This window comes from Coturnix japonica, chromosome 7 (assembly GCF_054131305.1).
Source record: "Coturnix japonica strain WE chromosome 7, WE-NBRP24, whole genome shotgun sequence".
Lineage (NCBI taxonomy): Eukaryota > Metazoa > Chordata > Aves > Galliformes > Phasianidae > Coturnix > Coturnix japonica.
Window position 1 is genome coordinate 30,907,317 of NC_140669.1, and position 21,304 is coordinate 30,928,620.

The 21,304-nt window shown below is 38.4% G+C and overlaps 1 long non-coding RNA gene across 1 annotated transcript in view; it reads left to right on the forward strand.

Moving 5' to 3' along the window:
* LOC146760146 (uncharacterized) overlaps positions 1 to 20,710 on the forward strand; it is a 41,780-nt gene extending 21,070 nt beyond the window's left edge. Inside the window, exons 3-4 of the long non-coding RNA XR_014948150.1 lie at positions 1,466 to 1,621; positions 20,600 to 20,710. This is a non-coding gene — a long non-coding RNA (uncharacterized LOC146760146). The remainder of the gene's footprint in view (positions 1 to 1,465; positions 1,622 to 20,599) is intronic.
* Positions 20,711 to 21,304: the final 594 nt, after the last annotated feature.

The following is a 21,304-nucleotide window of genomic DNA, read 5'->3' on the forward strand; positions in this document are numbered from 1 at the left end:
GATGGCCCTGTAATGGTTCCCAAGCAGCTGACCCTCTCCATTTCAGTTGGACTTCAACACCAGACTGGAGCCCTGTTAATGTTTAAAATAGGTGTGAAACTACAAAACTCTGAGGTTAGAGGATGAAGGAGGCTTTAAGTCATACAAGCTGTGAGGAGAGCTCTTCAGGAGGTTCCAGGGTGCACCTGCAAGCTAACAGGCTCTTGGTCTACAAAATGCATCCTAAAAACTAGGTCTGCGCGCTATAGCTAAAAATAGGAAGTCCCATCACTTTGATAAAGTAGTTCTCCAGGAATGTAAACAGGGCAGTCAGGCTCCACATCTGCACATGTTTCCTAAAATAGAACTGTGGGAAAAAACCAAGAAACATAAATTGCATGCACCTGCAGAAGGCGAGATTGAAAGACCAGTTTGTCCATTTCCAGCCCAGCCCCTTTACCTGCTTCAGCAAGATAGTGCAAGCAAAAACTATAAATGATTCTCTGAGGAATAACCGAGTTTGTGATTCTCTGTGTTAGCCATTAACATGAAATTTCCATTGATTTTGGTTTTTTTGCCATAACTGATACATTGAAATTATTCCAACAGACCTTCCAAACACCATTTTCTTAACCACATGCCTCCTCATTCCTATGTAAACAATCCATTTTCATTTTGTTTACACAAATGCAACAATTCAATTCCCTTTTTGTTTCCCAGACAAACCAAGTTTCAGTCTTTTAATCCTCCCTCTTAAGTAAAACCCTGCAACTATACTAATGATTCTGTGGTTCATCTTTGAACTCCATTCACTTTGCCAAGATACTTATCTGTGGAAAAAGTTACACGCACATCTAAAAAGCCACAGAAGGGTATTTTGTTTTCCTGCTCTGTAGCGTAACGATGCTGTATGCTCCCTTAGCTTTCTACATTGCTGCAAAAGCATCTCTAGTTTCCAATCTGTTATCTCCTCATGGTTTGGCAGTGCTGTTTTTGCAAGGTTGCTCCTTTTCACTGGATCTCTTTTGTATTAAGTTCTTCTGGACATACTTATCTTTCTTCTTGATAGATACTTTAAGTCCTTTTTTCTTTGGTATTCACAGCTCTTCATCAACAGATTTCATTATTTCTGTTTTCCACCCTTTTATAATTATTTAAATAATGCAAATATCACATAACATGAGATCAAACACAAGAAAGAAGTTACTTTATAATTTAATGATTCATCTTCGTTAAGATTTCAGTGTATATTTCATGCCCATGCACAAACCAGTTGCTTCAGGAGCACATTTTCAGGTACATAATGAATTCATAAAAAATCATTTTGCAACTGTCATGCTCTCTCTGGTGTCCAATGCTATAATTCCTTTGCATAAACTGCACTTGAGTTTGAGTGACAAGGTCTATACTTAGGAGCTTAAATGACCTCTCTGTTACACCTCTAGATCTTTAAGGGCGTTTATCAGCTCTCACATTAATTTTTCAGGGGCGAACTCATTTGTGCAGTTGGATTGTGCCGGTAGGCACACCTTGTGGCATCATAAGAGGACACCCTGCCATGTAGATCTGTCCTACCTTGAGGCCACGCAGACTGTTTTGGAGAGACCTGAAATTAAGAAGACAGGGCCATGTTAATATAGAGGTACGGTTTATGGGTCTGTACTATAGAAATGCTTTTCCACAATTGTATTTGTATGTGAGTGTATGTTGTACCTTCTTGTATGTGCAGGCTCCTTCTAGTGCAAATGTTTGTTATTTCGCTTTAAAATTTTGCATTAAAAATTAACAATCAGAGCTAGTGGTGAGATCAAGACCGCATTCAGATATTCTGCATGTGAAAGACAGCAGAAAGTTGGGTGCAGAGTAATGCATTACTAGAATACAGGGCAAACTGCAGCATTAATCAGCAAGCATCCATACCTGCAGCATGTTAAAATGGAGAGAGATACAGATCAGGAAAACCTGCATTGTGTCTAAGAGCTGAGGTTGTCAGAATCGAAACTACCTTGCTAAGTCATTTTCTTTAAGAAGCAAATGTGTTTCCAAGCCATTTTTATGAAGCTGGACTGTAGTTCAGCCTTAGAATCAAAATTCCCTGCATTGTTATCCAGGTAAAGATGGCCACAATAGATTGTGGGTACAAACATGAGACCAAATACAGGGACTCAAAGAAGATTTCAGCAATTGAATATCATCCAGTGCACTATTAGCTATTCCCGGTCACGTCCAAAGCCATTTCAGATAACTATAAGGGCAATGAGGCATCCTACCATGAGTTGCAGGTATTTCTTGTGATTTCTTGGTTCTTCCCAGACACTAGAAATGTTCAGGGTTGGCTGTGCTGCTGTCCTTGAGAGGAACTGGAGGACAATGTCTCCACTTCCAAAGTGAGAGCACAGAGTAGTTGTAAAAGTGAAGAGGAGTCTTCTGTTTATTGCATTCCTTGGTATTCTGTGCAGTCCTGGGAATACAGATATTTTAGAATATACAGTATAAAACGTCAATATCAGAGGTTTGCTTAACCTTTGTAGTTTCTCCCTATGGAGAAGATTTTGTATTTTCTCTATGAATCTATGTGTGTGAGTTTCTGTGTGTGTGCAGGAGCATATATATATATATATTTATATTAAAAATGCGTATGTTTATAAAATACATATATAGTACTTCCTTTAGTTTCAGAATGTCATTCCCTGTGGCCTTACCTCTATTACACACATCATTCATTAGATTATGAAAACCATTAATGTCAGGCAGCAGAACCAAATGAATTCACTAAGGGACCACCATTAGCATATCAAGTAGCTATTTCTCAGCTAAATATTCCTGACAGCCCTCATTACATATGACAGATGAGCTTTATAAGAGGTAGTAGTTCCAGAAGAAAATAAAATCTCAGCATTCTACCACATGTGGCCCAGTAACTTGATATCATTTTTGGACTGTCTGTTTGCATTTCTTTTCTTTTTCTTTCAGAACGAAACAGTTATAAAACTCATAAATAGATTAAATGCATAATTCAAAATTCATTAAAAATTGTGGGCCTAATTTAGCCCAGTTTCTGAATTCTGTAGGTGCTTTAGTCATGGGGATATCAAACACTGTGTGCCACCATAGCTGGATTGCCAGCAGCCTGTCAGGAAGAAAAAAGACACAGCTGGAAATAGCAAGTGAGGCTGGATTTAAGACCATGTATAGCAGGAAGTTTTATGTCTGGGAACCCAGAATCTTCTAAGGTAAAAACAAAGAAACAAACCAAATATACATTTTGAAAATAAAAAAAATACAACTGTATCAAAGCCATGTGAAAAAAAGGCACAAACCGCAAATAAATCAGTCTAAAAGCCTCCTTTCACCTGCAGTCTCCTGCTAGGGACCCAATTGTGGCAACTGATGACCCCCTTTGTGAGAGTACAGACACCAGCACTTCATTCTACAGCATGATAGGACATTTGGAACTTGTTGCTGTGTAACATCATGGAAATGTCCATAGCATAGCACATGGCCACGTAACAGCAAGAAAAGCTGGCCTGTTTATGCTTAAGGACAGAAACTTTATGCTGCAGAAAAGGCTGAACCTTTGGACAGAAACCAAGACTTCACCACTTGCCTCCAGTGCCTATCTACAGGACCAGAGAGCCAGGGCATCCACCTCTGCCCACTGTCTCTTCATCCCAGCCTGAGGCCAGACTTCCTAGGGAAAGTAAAGTAGGAAAACTGCTGTCCTTACCCTATCTGTAAAGAAAGATAATATATTTCTGTGTTATTAAGTAACGTAGATACCTAATCATCCATTGCTGATGTCTGTACACTTTTATTGCTATACTGCTTGGTAGACCAGCAAGGCAGACTAGTAACATAGCAGCCATTTCTGTATTACATAGAACACCTTCAAATATTTCCAGACTACTAACAGATTCCCAGCTGTAACCCTTGTGACATATTCTGCTAGATGATCTGAAGTTTCCTAATGAATCCATCTCTCTTGCAAACTGATTTTGACTTTGTTGAATTACAGTTGTCTGAAATATAGCTTTAGAGTACCTTCGTGTTCAAAAGTAAATTCTGCATGTTCTGCATAGTTGATTCAAAAGGAAAAGCCCTGGATAGCTATGCCCATCCTCTGCAAGATCATATATTTAAAAACTTCCCAATACACCTGGCTCCTCCAACTGCTTTATGCTAATATAAATCAGCCCTTCATTCACTGCAGCTTCCAGTGCTTTTTTTCCTGGTGGCCATCTAATATCATGCATACCTTCCCCATATTTCTGAACTCATTTTTGTCAGTATGGGCCTCATTTTGTGATCCTGTACTCCTCTCTGCAATTTCTTTTGTTATGTTCTTTTCCCTTTTTGATTCCTTCTGGTTACTGCTTATAAGTTAATGTTATTTATTGCTTCAGTCTTGCACTGTTACTCCTACTTCAGTAACATGCCTGAAAATGTTATGTAAGTCAAACCCTCTCCAAGGCCATCCACCATTATCCTTATTGTTCTTCATACAGTGCTTTAGCTGCATCATTCCTCAGCCCATATTGTACTGTTCCCATTCAAAATAAGGGAAATCAACATTTCTAATGTGTTTTCCCACCGATTGCTATACCAAGTGTTTTGCTAAAATTTTTGCATATAATCTCATGCACTTATTTAAGCACCCATTTCTTTCTCCCCGCCCCCTTAAACACAGCAATATAATTTGACTAATATGAGACGTTATTGATAGTGCTAAATTTTCATGGTGCTGTTACCATCTAAATCTTCAGTGATTTGACTTAAATGAGGCAGAAGACTCCTATGTAAACCAAATTATGAAACAGCAGGGCATTAATTCTATTATTATTCAAAAGCATAGTAACATAGTATTACTGCTGAATTAGAAAATAGACTGGACACATACTGCACAATGATTACCAGTGCCACATAGTGATATAACAGGAAGGTATGTTTACTCCATTTCTTTTCTCAAATTCAGTTCCCACTTAGTACACATTAACTTTTTCAATTGCCTTTCTTTCATTGTTATTTAAAAGAAGAGAGCTTCAGAAGTTACAGAAAGAGTTTCATTAGAGAAAGTCTTTTAAAATTCTTTTTCAGATATTTGCTGGAATCTTGGGGATTTCAACTCTTTCAGAAACATTTGTTCTTTCAGTATAACTCTGTACCATTTCTATGTACAAGTTGTGACATGGTAGTAACACTTCTAAGATGTCTTCTCATAACCCAGGAAAGATCTCAATTCCTGTTTTCATGGCTTTTTTTCCCTCTCCTCTCCCATCCTATTCTGTCTCTCACCTTCCCTTCTCTCCGCTCCTCTTCATTCCATTCATTCCACGTACACTGCTCTACACTGTGTAGTCTGCTCATCCTTGAAAACTAAGTCCTCTTACACAAATGATATTTACCACCTGTATGTTAAAGAACTCAAAGTAAACATTTACGACCAAGAATCCCATGTGATACAATTGTAAGCAATTGTGAAATTATTGAAATCTGGCTGTCTAATAGTAGTATTTTTCAACTGCAGTTTATATTCCTGGACAAGACATATATTGAGATAACTTAGATTTTGATGGGAATTTTAATGAAATATAACGACAGTAACACTTATTCTCTATGAAAGCACTAAAATGTTTACCATCACCTTTCCCATGCAATTAACTTCAACATAGCATTAATACAAAAGTGATAATTACTATGCAAAAGAAACCTCGAGGGCATATTTCCATGGTGTAATGAATAATTTTCTTCAGATTGCCTCAAATTTATTCTGGTGTCAATAGTTACATAGAAATGAAAAGGAATAATTAGTGATAGAAGATCAGTGCAGGAAAATCAACTCTGCTACATTTCACTTATGAAAAATTAGCTTATACTTTGTTTCCATCAGCAAATGTGAACAATTAGTCACAAAACACCTCTTAGATGATGTAAATTGTCAGATAAGAGTAAACTGTTTTAAAGCAGTTAACAGCTGACTTTGTATTAACCTTTCTAATCACCTGCTTGTCCTGAGATATTAATTCTGATGTTTCTTGCTTCCTATAAAATTACTTAAACAGACATTGATAAAGAAAACCATAATGCAGTTAGAGAATTTACAATTGAGAATTCATTTATCAGGGCCAAAAGCTTGTTCTTCCCTACGTAGATATCAGTTCAGAAATCATTCACATAATGGTTGGAATTGGCAGGTCTAGGCAAGAGATTGGTAGCCAAAATAGCCATTGCTCTAGTCCTGCCATGTTGCTCATTTGCACGTTCTCTTCATATTTCATTTACTTCTGTCTACATGTTCCTACCTGCAAAAGAGGAACACTAATACTGGCCTTGCTTGTAAAATACTTTGACGCTTACACACAAGAAATACAATTAAATTTAGCTGTTATATATCACTCCCTGTTCCTGTATCACATGTAAGTCAAACCTAGAAATATTTATAGATCAGTAGATACTTTTGTAATTCTTGAGTAGCAGAAGATGTCACAGATGTTCAGTACTATAAAAAAAAATGCAAACAGGCAGACCAGAAAATAAATCACATTTGTGTTTCTTCTCTTTTATAAGTAGTTTCTATGCATCTTTCATCAAAGAGTGATTGATTATTCCACCATTTCCATCCTTCTGGAGCTCAGCCTTGACAAATGCTATTGACTGTTTCTTCCGTCATATGAATTTTAGAAAATATTTAGACACATTTCATCTAAAGACCTTCATTCAGATCACAGAGAAGCCTACAGTGTTAGTGAGTTAGATTTGAGAATATGCTATAGCGTTGAGAATCTTTTAAGAATGTTTTATAAATATTTTCATGTTGCAGTGCATTGTCTCAAAATTAGCACGCTGAGAAGAAATGTTGGTTGAAGGTCTTGTTAGCTCTTTCAGCTGCAAGTCAGAGTGTACAAAGTTTGCTCATACTAAAACATAATACATTTGATAGGTTGAAAAGAAAAAGGGTTTTGCAGAAGTAAACGTAGTAGAAAGCCTCATCAAATAACTACTGCAATATCATTACCATCTCTAGATTATATCTTTAGAAGAGGCAGGGACTAAAAATGTGTGATGATACAGTGCAGACTCCTGTATCTTTCCACCCTTAAGAGACTGTTCAAAGCACAGAGTTGGGATAAAAAAACAACAACAACAAAACATAATGACAACCTGGTGTAAATGTTTCCCTCTCAGGAACAATCTTGGAGAGAAAGGTTTCTCTGGGGGTTCAGCCTCTATCTGTAGGCATATTTACATATAAGAGCCAATCACCAGGTCAGTTATCCACTTTTTGCGGCAGCTCTGTTCACTATTGGTGCTTTCTGGAAAGGTCATCAAGGTTTGCCTTGAACTTTCTCTCTGACTTTGACCATCTACAGTCACATAATCCTACCAGATTCCTTTCCCTCCAATAGAATCAACTCCTTTGTGTTCTCAGAGATGCACAGGCAAATTCCAATAGGAGCTTCAATATCCCATCCCGCTTGGTGTCAATCAGGAGAAAAAAAAAGAAAAAAAAAAGAAAAAAGAAAAAAAAAACAGATTGAAAATAAAAGACAATAAATGACAGAATCATGGAATGGCCTGTGTCGAAAAGGACCACAAAGACCATCCAGTTTCAATCCCCCTGTTGTGTTCACAGACTCTAGCCAGCAGATGTGGCTGCCCAGAGCCACATCCAGCCTGGCCTTTAGTGACTCCAGGGACGGGGCATCCACAGCCTCCTTGGGCAACCTGTTCCAGTGCCTCACCACCCTCTGCTATGCTTTTCTTCATATGCATGTGAGTTTTGGGAAATTGTGCAGTGAAAGCATCTCTTTCAGAGGTGACAATCTACATAGATGGTAATAACAAAAATTGCTGGTTCTGATATCTTTATGTAGTGTGGGAGGAATTGTCAAAACAGAGGCTTTGGATCCCACCACTGTGATATGTCCTGTCTTGAGAAAATGTTGAGCATTTCTCAATGCAACATTCCTCTGTTGTTTCCCCTGTGTCAAGTTTCTAAAGAGCAGACATACTTCTGTGCTGCTCTTTGCAGATCTGTATTTCTTTGCAAAGCTCCCTGAGCTTAGCCACTATTGAGGGGGACAGGGAGCACAGAGGGACTCTCATGGGCTGAGGCCCATGCTACAGAGAACAGAGAAGGAAAGAAAAGGAGAGGAGACAAATGGAAATACAGGAATGGAGAAAGACCTCAGTAAGAAAGATAGTGATTAACCTTGGTCAGGTAATTAACAACATCAGAAAAAAATGCTGAATATTTTAATAGAGAAAAGGATTGTAGAAAAAATACTGCAAACCACACAGGGAAAATAAAAACACTTCTGAAATAAAGCTTCATACCTGGGACAGAGAGAAGCCAGGAAAGTGACGTTACTGTATGATCTTCCTTTGCCTTAAAACAATAACAAAGCCTGAAGAGTTGAGCCCTTCTGCAGTGCCTGACCCTGCAGCCATAAAAATCTGGCAGCTCTGCCTCATTAATACAGCGGCACCGCTGAGATAATTTTGTTCATTCTCTTCCTGTGATTTTTAGGCAATTACCCTTCTATTTCTAAAGTCTTCATTTACCGATTATCATAAATCTCCCAAAATAACTCAATGTAAACAAAAGCATTAGCTTTGAAAATCGGGGAAGAGAAACAGAATGGGAATCATATCAAGTAATCATATCCACTTCACTACAGAGAGCAAAAGGCAGAATGAATCTTTTGGTTTGTGCATCTGGGAGCCTAGATAACATCGTCAAAACCAACTTCTACATCATTTTGTCTCTTAATTCATTAAATAATGCAGCAATACAGTACTGTGTGCTTACAACAGACAAAAGCCAAAGCCAACTGTTCTTAAAAAAGCACCACCATTCTCTAAATCTCTGCTGAGTTTCTGATATCTGCAGATTTTCTTTTTCATTAAACATAATACATCTTCTCCAGTTCCTCTTTCTCCTCCTTCCCTTCTCCCAGATGGGAGAGGAGTGATATGGAAATAGTAAAGAATAAAGTGATTGTCTTTGTGCAGGAATGTGCTTTTAGGACAACTGAGGTAACAAATTGCGAATTTAAATCCTATAAAGAATGCAAGAAGTACAGATCCACACTTCTTGGTAAAGTCTCATCTTAAGTTTGGAAAAAACGTTCAGCTAAATTTATAAGCTCTTCTCCCTGTTATGATTTGAACTTGTTTGTCATTGAAGTTTATCTTTTCCTCTTCCCCCTTTTCTCATTTCTTCCTACTAACTATATGAATCTACTCGTCGTGACTTACATGTACCTCGGACAATGAATTAGAAAGCATGGCACAAATCCCAAGCATATCCATCCCAACAGAACATATATTTCAGATTTAAGATTTTGTCTGGGAAAGAAATAGGTACCTATCAACAGTCATGAATTTGAGCAAGAGTAGCTGACTACAGCAGCAGGTGAAGAAATGCAGAGAAATAACTTGTGGACCACAATGATGAATTTCTCTGTTTTTATAGACTTCCAAAGCAATAAAATTACTTGCTTCCCTGTATATTCCAAGTAAAGGCTGCTCACTACTCCGTGTTGCAAGAAAGGGCTCAAATTCAGAAAAAAACAAATACAGCTAGTACTAATTCAGAAATACTGGACAAGTTAATGGTGCTCCTGTTTTTTATTGAAGTAATACCTCCATGCAAGGATGTATGTTGGCAGTTTGCCCTTTAAAAGGGCTGTATTTTCTCTCACTTGCAAGCACCCTCTTATAGACACGCTTCCATAGGTTATGGCAGGCATAAAGCCTGCATGAGCTGCTGTGCTCTTACTGCTCTGAAACTACAATACACAAACAAAGCCACTTCAGAAATCTTGTGTGTCCCTTAGAACTGTCTCATACTTATTTCTTTACTGCTCTCAAAGGATGCCTTGTTTGACAAACAGAACATTAAGGCTTCTTCCATTCTGCTAGACAAAGGCAAACAAAATACCAGCACAAATTCAAATGAGAAATCAAATGCTGATTTAGTAGTCAAGGACAGTTAGGCTTTGCATAAATTACCAAAACCCTAATTTTCCCTTCCTCTATAAAGCAGTTCAACCAGAATTGAGCTTTGTATAAGTTAAACGGGTCACAACTGATTAGCTCTACAGAGAGAAAGTAGTCTAAACCATCTTTTACTCCTAAAATAATCTAAAGCATGTTTCAAATATTCAAATACATTAATGTTTGGGATAACTGTGCAGAAGGTAAGTATGGCCTCAAACAATCAAGGAATATTCAGAGCAGTGTGGTTAGGCTAGTATTTACTGGTCACATAGCTAGAAACATTATCAGAGTGGAAAGGGGCAATTGAATGTGAAAAATAATACCTGTGTTGCAGGCTCACAGAAAATTTCTAAAGGGAGCAATCTCCAGAGAAAGAACCAGCCCCAGTGGCAGTCAGCCCTCAAATGGGGTCTAGGAGAGGCTCAGTCTCCACCCCTCCCAGTCACACTGTTGAACTCCTTTCAGCCGGGCACCCAGGGCTGACTTGGTCTTTGCCTCAGGTGCTCTATCAGGTTCAGTTTCCTACACACCCATATTAAAACCTCCAAAATCCATGATTTTCATTATGTATTGTGGTTCTTTTGAAAGCCTGAGATGATTTTTAATTTTCTAGAATGTGAGAATAGAGACTGTGAGACTTTATTCCCATTCTTGCAGTATTGGGAGTGCATTTTGTCACATTGCTAATGTTAGAAGCAGTGTCCAAACCTTTGAATTGTGTCTCTTTAAATGAATGAGTGAAGGTTAAATTCCTAATGAAAATCTCAATTCATGAGGCTTAGCTTGTTTCAAATCATTCATTTCCATTTCTTCTCGCCCTTAAAAGAAGTGGGCAGGAAATAATGCATCTTAATCTTTTGATTGTTATGAATTGTTGTGCCACAGAAAATAATCTGAAAGCATGGAGTATTCAAATGTTTATCACACAAAGACATTATGGGCACTATTGAGGTGCTTGCCCTAAGAGGACTGTGGATTTGAGTCTGTAATTCCACCTTGGATTTTCTGTGAAAGATACTCCAAAAAATTCCCCAAACTAATTAGGCAGACATTTGGCATGATTAAGTTTTGTCCTTCGAGGCTCGGGAAGGAAAAGCCTGGTCTTAGCATGGTACAGCAATTGGGAAACAGATCAGCACTGCTTGAAGCCTGTCTCCATTCAGGGCTGTCTGAAGAGCTGATGTATTGTATGCAAAGGTGGGGAAACTTGGAAAGGAAATAAAGTACAGGAAGTGTGCTGCTTTAATTATAAGTATTTAGACTTTTTTCTCTGGCTGTGGGTAGATACCCACCCAGAACTACTTTTAATTGTGCTGAAAAACAAGAGCATGAAAAATACCAAGGGAAAAGGAATGTGTAGTGGAAGGGAACAATAGCATTCATTGCCAGTTGAGGGTCTGGTTTCAATTTGTGTAAAACGCCCTTTAATAAGTTTGCCTTAATTAGCTGTCCATTACAAGTCTAAATTGTTAATCAAATGGAAAGAATTTGATTATGTTTTGCTAGATTTTCCCCTTAACAATATTGACTTCAAGTAGCTGTCCTAATTGGACATTAATGGCAATAGAAAACAAATTAACGGCAGACTCACCAGTTTAAGCTAGAGAAGCAAGCAGAAGTGACAGCTGAGAGTGAAACCAGTTCCCAGAGTTTACTGTATCAGGATGTGTTGGAAACACATTTCATGACATCACTGGAGATGAACTATTGGGAAGGGGCTTCATGGGTTCCATTCTCACGTTGGTATTTCTAAACGTGAATATTCACATGCCTCTATTTAGCTCTGGGTTAGCCGCTGTAGATACAAACTTGAGACTCGTCCCTATGCACATTTAAATTTGTTTGTTGAAAGCTGATAATATCAACTGATTTGTTGGGATTGTTGGACACTTCCCCCATTTCTGCTTATATGCTAGGGTGAGGCAGGATCTGGTTAGTATTTTCTTGCTTAAAAACATCCTCTATTGCACTGGAAACAAATTATACTAAACTTAATATCTTCTACCTCAAACAATATTCTTCTCTAAAATTCAGGCAAGACTTTCAGAAGCATCACAGCAAAACAGTTCAAGAGATAGTGTCATACTTCTGTGTATGCAATAGATGTTTCTCTGCAGCTGCAGCAGATCAGACACCTCTGCAATTAAAGTCTCTTAAGTTAAAGGCTTTAGTTCCAGTGCTTTTCAGCAAATGATGCTGCCAGAACTACAGAGTCACAAGGAAGAGCACAAGAAAACATTCCGGGTCCACTAACACATTTCCATTCTCCTAATCTTGTTAATGCCATCTTGCAGTGTATTATTTTGTCATCCTAGAGAAAAGTCTAATTGGCTTTAGTACTCTAATCAGTATGGGAAGACTAAAGGAGAAAAGTGTACGCAGATGGGAAGTGTTTCACTTAGAGAAAGAAACACAAATAAGGAGCTCTCTAATATAGGACGTTGCCCTTCTTGGAACAGATATCATTAACTGCATGTCGTAGCTGTCAGCTGGGCACGTGTAGACACATTAATTGCAGATTCCCTATTCATCTGTTTACGTATGCTTGTGGTGACTATTACATTTTCTGCTGCATGTGAAATAGGTTGAAGCGCTGCTTTGTTATAATTCACACGCAAGTGTTGATGAAACACACAACAATGAAAATTAATATACCCAGGGAAAGGAAAGGAGGAAAGAAGGTGAAAAAAAAAAAAAAAAAAAAAAAAGAAAAAAAGAAAGAAAGAAAAAACAGAAAGAAGAAGGGAAAGGTTTTATTTACTCACACAGTTATTTCCATGAGCACACACAAACGAAAGCCTACTTTCTAAATAGCTGTGAAACAAAAAGTTTAAAAATATTGCTGTGAGTTGGGGAATGTAGCTACTTTATCTGAGTGTCTGCCAGCAGAAAAGCTATGAGTTGCTGTGAGGAGGAGGGCAGGCAGAGGGCAAACTGCATCCGGCAGCTTCAGGTGCTCCAGCACTGTGGCCATACTTGGCTGTGTTGGCTGCCTGTCAGACTCTTGCAGCTCGTAGGATTTGCAAAGGAGGCTCCCAAAAGCAATGTATGCAGTGCCAAAGAGCTATTTGTATTTAGCAGTTGTCAAGCCACGTTTCACAAATGCTTTGCAAACAGATAAAGCCCCTGTTTGTGGAGTATGCCAGGAGTGTGCTGGCTGCGGGAGGGACTGAGCGGAGCTGCCAGCAGTGCAGAGCTCTGTTCAGAAATGTGCCGGCAACTTTGTACAGCGACGTGAGAGCTATTTTAGATTAAGAGCAGCAACCTATTGGCAGCTTATCTGCTCAGCTTTCTAGCTGTTCTCTTTCTTGCTCTCTGTATCTTGCCCAAAGCTGTACTGAAAATAAATGAAATTTTGCTGCTGTTGCTGCAGCTGCAGTTTCCTCCAAGAGAATCCTGTTTGCGGCAGCAGATGAGAAAATCCAGGTTATCCATGTTTAGTAAGAAATGCCTTCAGCACTTCTGTGTGGACACTGACTACATAATACTCACACATTTTAGGCCACAGAGCACTGGACATTTGCTTCGTTCAACAAATAACATCTTCAGTGTTTTTTTAATTCTAATATTAACATGCACACTTGTGAATATTAGGTAAGTTCTTGTATAATTCTGCAGGCTTTCAAACCTCACCTTTACATCTTAAACGGTGCCTAATAAACTACGTTGGGATTAATGATGCTCTTAAAATTGGGAAATGCCTGAGAGAACTACAGGAGTTTTTGTAGGCATCCCACAGTCTAATCTTTCTGGATATAGCCATTCCCAAATGCATTCACCATTAATTTGTTCTATACCCTTTCTGTGAAATCTCCATTTATTAATTTTGAGAATTATATACCTTTTACTGTGAAGCCTAATGTTCTAGAGTTAGATACTAAAATGGTCCAGTGTGTTCTTTGAGTGTGATCGCTTTCCATTCTTTTTGCTTTATTAATAAGTTTTCGTGTTCAGTATCATGAGGTATCTTTTCTTTAGCCTTTGCACCACCTTCGTAGTTGTTTGTAACTCCTTCTACAAGGCTTTTTTAATGTTAAAGGAAGACTTCTAACTGGTCGAGCTTTTTATGAGACTATTTTCTAATAAAACCGGGAAGAAAGGAGAGGAAAAGATTCGATAACCACCCATGACCTTACTCAATCTGAAGTGTACCAGAAAGAGACATTGGACCGATGTATTTTTGAACTCCCAGTTCGTTAAGTATCTGCTCTCAAGTAGGTTTTCCACAGCTGTTTGTTTTTGCACTTGATCTTCCTGCCTGATGCTGGCCCATCAAACCCAGTCCCAGCACACACGCTGCTCAGCTGCTGTATGTGCCCTTCACTCTTCTTTAATTGAAGCACAGTTTACGCTCTTTGCAGGGATTCCGCAAGGACAAAATTTGTGCAGGCAAAATGCCAGAGCAATCTTCACTGGAAAGCCAGATGTTTCATTTCAACGGCTGGCTGGCTGGCAAGGGTGTACCAAGGGAGAGGAGAGATCTGTGTCTTTTTCTAAAATCGGGCCCAGAGTTAATTCACCACTAGGTTAGCAGCCTCCAGTTTTGAAGTATATTTGGTTTTTTTCACCAATGAATTGGAATGAATTTGAAAGCAAAACAAACAAAGCTCATCAAATTAATTGTAACTGTGGGCAGAAGGAAAGAAACCCAGGGAGAGGCTTCTAACACCTTCTCAGTGAAGGCATTCTTAAAAGACAGATACCAGAAACTGCTGTCATGTGGATTGCAAAGAAAAATAAATAAATAAATAAATAAGTAGAAGAAGCATGACAGTTTTGCTTGTTAATTGTGTTTGTTTTTCTTATGACTAATTTATTAGGGACAGTTGAGAAAGCTAAAGCGTTTGAACTGAATTTCCATTTGTTTCGCTATTAAAGTTCCTCTGTGAAATGTATGTTTATTTAAAGCATCTCCAGCTACCCATTCACAATGCATTTGTTAAATTAGTTAAGAGACTTTAATTGGGCTTCTGGGATTTGTTGTGCTATTCCCAGATCTTTTTACTAAAAATACATGAGTGCAGTGAGCAATTTATTTATAACCTTGTTACATGAGGCCATTACCAACATCAGAGGGTTTTTTCCAACATCTTCTGCATTTGCATAGACAAAATTCAAGCAATGTTTGCTTTATTTTATTTTGTTTTTAATAGAGCAGCCAGCAAACTGTTTCTAGTTAAATACAGTAAAACCACCTGTTATATCTGGGAAAGTGTTGAAAGAAAAAGATTTAATAAGAAAGAAAAAAAAAGTGAAAAAAGGAACAGAATTGAATCAACAATAGAGTATACTCTTCCTTTGGTATCCAGTTGTAGCAGGAATGCTTGGTTGAGCAGTGATTGAGCACCTGGTGAGATGGCAGGGCCAACCCAGGGGAGCTCAGCTGCATGCAATGTATCTGAGCGAATGGAATGGCTGGAACCATGATCCATCCTTTCCCAGAGCTCATTTAAGGGTTGGCAGTAGAGGTATGTGGTTTTCACTGGAGGTCTCTGTATTTGTAGTGCCTTTCAAAGGTAAGCAAGTTTTCTTCCTTTGTTTCTGCTTCTGTGGTTGTTGCATTTGGGTTTGTTCTTGTTTGCTGTGGGTGAAGGTTTTGCCACCCTGCCATTATCATTCTATTTTCCATTGTGTTTTAGTGTTACACCTGTTAAGATCTTCAGTTTAAGCATGTAACTGTACTTGAGGTTATCGATGCACTGTCTTTCTGTATTAGCATTATCATCAGATATTCTTTATTTTGATCTGATCCTAGGCAATTCATACCCACAAAAATGCCACATGCCTAGAGAACACCCATCACAGTGCTTTATTTAGAGTCTGGCCTATCCTTGCCAGCGCATAGAGTGATTGCGCCAAACCTTGCTATGCCAGCATTGGCTCTGTAACTATGAAATTGGTCCAAGAGAAGAAAAATGGAGTATTGGTATAACTGTAGGCTTGGAAGCCTAATTTCGTCCAAACAGATGGGAAGCCAAGATGATATTTCCAACGTCTTAACCAGAGTTCAAAACATCAGATTTTCTCCAGAGTGCAGGAGGCTGGGTCTGTGTTATGCCTGATCTGCTTGAAAGACTAGGATTATTTACAGTGATTTGGTTTTTTTGGGTTTTTGTTTTTGTTTTTTTTTTAGTTTTGGTGTTTTTTTTTTAAACCCGAATTGTCTAAGAATTGTCCATAAAGGCTTGACCTTTTGCCCACAACCCACAGATTATTATGAAGTTGAGAGAGGGGAGGGGGGGGGAAAGGAAAATGTTCTTGTGTTATCATGGGAAAAGTCAAGAAAGGTGTATGGATCTTTTCTGTTCCTTTCTAACATAGTCATCTACCAGCAGAGAGCAATATATGTGGAGAAGTAGAGAAGTATAAGCTTGATTTTAAGTAGATATAACCTGGGAATTCTGGCTGAGCTGAAATCCTCATTAACAGGAATGATCATTCATGTCCCTGTAGTAATTTAACAACAAAATAAGATTTATTTTTTTTTAACTAATCCTTGTAGTTTAAGGGAAAATCTTCAAATTTAACTTAAGTGGAGGCTTTAAGGGGGGAAATAAACAGGTCCTGAGTTTCAGCCCCCCGTTAGTTGGATTCAGTAGACAGTGATTGAGTTTTAAATGCCCCTCATACATGACACAGACATGAAGGTGCTCCTCTGCCAGAGCATCCAGGTTTCAGTGCTTTCCAGACCGGAGCCTCAGTGTAAGAAGCTCTGTACTGGCATATTTCTTTGCTCACCTGGAGACCCAGGGAACCTGTTGGACTGGTGATAACAAGTCATTCCCAAGAAATATACCATAGCTAGAAGTTTTAACTTTCCAGAATTAATTTTTTGTCTTGTTAAATCCAGTTGCTTGAACATAATTTTCACTCCTGCTGAGACTGATCTGCTGCTATTTGATGAGTGTATAAGTCAACAGCTGTAAATGGTAATGAGTGATTTATGTAAGCTGTTACGGAAGTCAGGCTGCTTTCATGTAGGGGGAACAAACACCATATTCTCAAAGCCAAATATTTATACTGAACATAATGTTGTATGAAGCTTGAGTTGTTTTTCCATAGCCCAAGTACAGCGTTCTGTTACTATACAAAAAACATGCTGTCACTTTTCAAAGGACTGTATGGCCCTGGTACATGAGGAGAGTCCTGAATTAGTGCAAATTAACGTAAATGTGTTTCTTTCAATGGAGCCATCCCAGTTCATGCGGGCTGAGTTCCTGCCCATATGTGTATTGTTTAGCAAGATGGCAGACACAAAGTAACGCATTATTTTAGTTGAGCTCACTGAAGGTAAGGAGACGGGCCAAGTTCACTTCCCACATACTCGCTTCCCACTTCCCACATCATCCTACATAATGTGAGTTAGAGATCATTGTTTCTTCTTTTCCTGTAGGCTTGTCTGTAGAAATTATGTCACAACATTTCCTCGGGCTGTACGTTGTATCTTCTAGTTTAGAGTTAAATTTTCCATTCTAGCGGTAGGTTGCCATTCAAAAGTGGACAGCTTTTCTTGAATCCAAGAGCTAATGTTGCTACTTTGTCAAAAGCTGTATCTTTACCCTTACTCTGAGAGCCTGAAGTTAATGACAGAATGCATGTGGACCCAAGCACCTCTTGAAAGATCACAAGCTCTGCTTAATTAGGGCCTGGTCTGGTTTTCAAATGTGTTTAAGAAAGTTCTACCGAGGTTAAAACCTTTATTTTTTTCTGCTTGCTCCAAGTTCATGGAAATAAAAGTGAGAAAAGACTTAATGAGTCCTCCTGGGGTTTATGGCTGCAATCAAAACCTTGGAAAGAACAAGTGGTAATAAACCAATGGATGGCACTGTACATCCTGGCATACTGTGTGCAGGCAGCACAGAGGAGGGACTTCTTGATCTTTTTTAGAAAGCTTACAGCTTAGTCTCATATTCAAGAATGTGAAATAGCATTCAGTGCACTTAGGATTGCTCTTAAGAGATTAGAGACATTCAAAAATATGTCTACTACAACAATGGGAAAATCCAGGGATGCTTAATTATTAAAAAAAGTTTAAATGACAAAGTAGATTTCTGTGATACTTACTTACTTACATCTTATTTTTCCATGTGACTTAAAGCAAATGTAGTTTTAGAACGCAGGCAAGATAAACAGTGGGAAGAAATTCTCAGGACAGTGTGGGTGACAGATATTTCACATAGCTTATCGGGAACCATTTAGAGCAGCCTTTCTGGTGAACGCTGAGTTTAGCAACTAGTAGTTAATATTCTCACAATGCCATCTTGACAAATTTAGTACTCAAAAACTTGAAAGCCCAGGCTTATATCTGTTTGGCACTACCGAGAGACAACACTTGTACATCAGATGTGCTGCTGAGCTGACATTCCCATACAGGAGCAGAACTTATCCTTCTGATCTCAAAGTCACCAAACAACACATTGCTCCTGGTTTTCTTCTTCAGAGCTTTGTGAATGTAACCACTTGGAAATGGCAGGGGGTGCTTATAATATTGGAAAATGTCCACTAAAAACATGAAAATAACTTTCTGTTTTGTGACAGGCAAGAAGAGAAGTGACTACTTTTAACACTGACAGTTAGAGAATCAATCTGGGTTGCATTGAGTCCCGATGAGTTTCTTGCACAAGGTTTATTTTTTCAGTGAAGGCGAATCTCTCTTTTTGAACATAACTAGTACTGATTGTGTTGTCTTTTCCAGGTGCATGTATTCATTTTCATACTCAGCAATGCACCACACATGCTGGAGTCAATCCTTTTATGCGTGCAACTAAGCATAATGGCAGTAGGTGACAAAACAGATGGGAGCTGATCTGATAGTTTTGTTTTGTGTTTTTTTCCCTGTAGTAGGAAAGCTGACAGTAGGACAGGAATCTTCCTCTCACTTCTTCCTGAATCAAACAAGCACAATGAATGATTTCAGAGCTAGTTCGTAACACATCAGACTGTTCTCTTCTACTTACCCTTGCAGTGGCTATAACAGCTTCCACTTAGGTTTTTGGGGCCTTTTGATTGTTGTGTGCTCTGGAATCTTTCATACCTGCAAATGGTCTTAAATGATGATCTATTTTCAGGTAAAAATTACCCTTTAGAACTTTTCCATTTTGTTCACAGGGGATCTGTGCCATTTTTGTCATAACAAGTAAGCCCTGCAGTGAAAAAATAATGTGTCATTTGCCATGGAATTAATTTCTTTTTCTGCCTTTTAGTGCTGCTTTTTTCCAAGTTGAATTAGAGCTCAGGCTCACATTCAATTTCTAGGAAATTTTTCTGTCAAGGGGACAAAACCACAAACAACTTGCCAAATAGGCTACTCAGTGGGCTGTAAGGAATGACTTAGCAAAGTCAGGTACCTACTTTAAAAGTTGGTGTCATTTTTTGACTATTGTTCTCACAACTAAGTTATTGAGGAAGGTTTTTGTTTTTTTTTTACGTGTCAGAAAAACAATGGGATATGCTTGGGATACGCAAGAAAGGTGCTACTGTACCGGTGTTGGACTCAGTGTAGATTCTCCACTCACACCTGCACGTACAGGACAGCCAATAATTTCTACCCAGTGAAAATAAGAAAGGCTTTATTTTTTTTGTTCTTCATTGTAGTAAAGATGCTTCATAGGTCAAAAAAGTTGCAAACGTGATCCAGTATTCCCAGTACTGAAGACACATAATGGTAATATTAGTGATATGAACAGCCATTCAACACACACTTGAGCAACAAGCGTGTTACAATATGAGTATAGATTTCCATCAACTTTCAAAATATAAATTGCATTGTTTTTGTAGCTGTCCTCTTCCAGTACTCAACACCTTTGCAGAATAGCCTTTGTTTTATACAGATGCATCAAGAGTTGGAAATGTTTATTCATTCATGTAACTTTGAATATACACACATACTTACGTGTAGATGGGTAGTCTGCTTGTGCATAAAAATCTGAATATTTAACTACTTTAATCCATACTTAGTAAGTATATGAATAGCCAGGTTTTCAAAGGAACTTGGGATATTATGTCCTTGTTTGAACACTAATTAATTAGTATTGACATGTTAAAGTATCCTGCTTTATGTACCTAACTGTGTTTCTTTCCCCAAAACAAACACACACAAAACAGATGTCTTAGCATGTTTAACTAGCTATCTATGTATCTCTGTATATACACACAAAGTCTGAGATACTGTGATCTAATGAGCCCTCTGAGATATACAAATTATTAAAAATATAGAACACCAAATTCTCAGCTTAACGACACCTCTGAAGGGAACACAAGGAATGAGAAAATAAAACTAGACCAAATACTCAACCTAACAGCTCCCCAGTGAGGTATGGCAGTCTAAAAAAGTATAATAATGAGTTCAAATACAAATTACAATATGAAAAGTGAAAATTCAATATGCAAGTATGAATAATACAAAATTACATTAGTGAAGTGACATATTTTATTAGCAGAACTTTCTACAGCATATGAAATGATCTTTTCCATGCAGTGCACCCATGCTTTTATATTTCCTGAATGTAACTGTATTAAAATTTATCTTACGTAAAAGTAGCTAAGTATAGGAACGTAGAGGAAGCATCATGCTGTGTTAACAAAATGCCTAACCCTCACCTCTGCTGCTTTTATTCAGAGCTGGCTTGGAAGTGAGTACTTATCTACACATTTGGTACGGTCCAGACCTCCCTTGAGCAGCATTGGAGTTGAATGGCACCAGTACACAGGGAGGTGTCGTCAGGAATCTCTTACGGTAAGGATACCCTTTTATTGAAGGTGGCATTTAGAGTTTAATGGAAAATGAAACTGGTAGGGATTACAAACTTTGACGGATACCCTGAGACGTATGTGAACCATGTACAACCTTCCTTAGTTACAGTAGTTTTTTGGAGAAAATAACATCAAGTTATTGTTCAGCTCTATCTTCAGTCCAGCTATGGATAGCAGGGGGCTTACTGGGACTGTGTTATTTCATATGTTGCGTCTTCACGCGTGACTTTCTCCATCCATTTCATAGACCAAACACATAACTTTTGCTCTGTGGAGTAGTCCCAGACATTCAGGCCAGAAACAGGGCAACATCTCTCCATACACCAGACAATTATGAAACATGTACTTTCTTCCTCAGCTGCACACTGTCACAAGGGCCATTAATAACAGGCTCTTCTGTAACATAGCCTACATTTTCATCTGGTTCATCCTTTGTCTTAAGAGACAGATAGTAGAACCGGTACTACAAAACAGACTCATAGCACAAAAAGCCTTCATGTAAATAAGGTTGCACAGAGCTTGTCCTGATTGTGTGTAGTTATGCCCTGCAAAGGAATAGAGCTGAATGTTA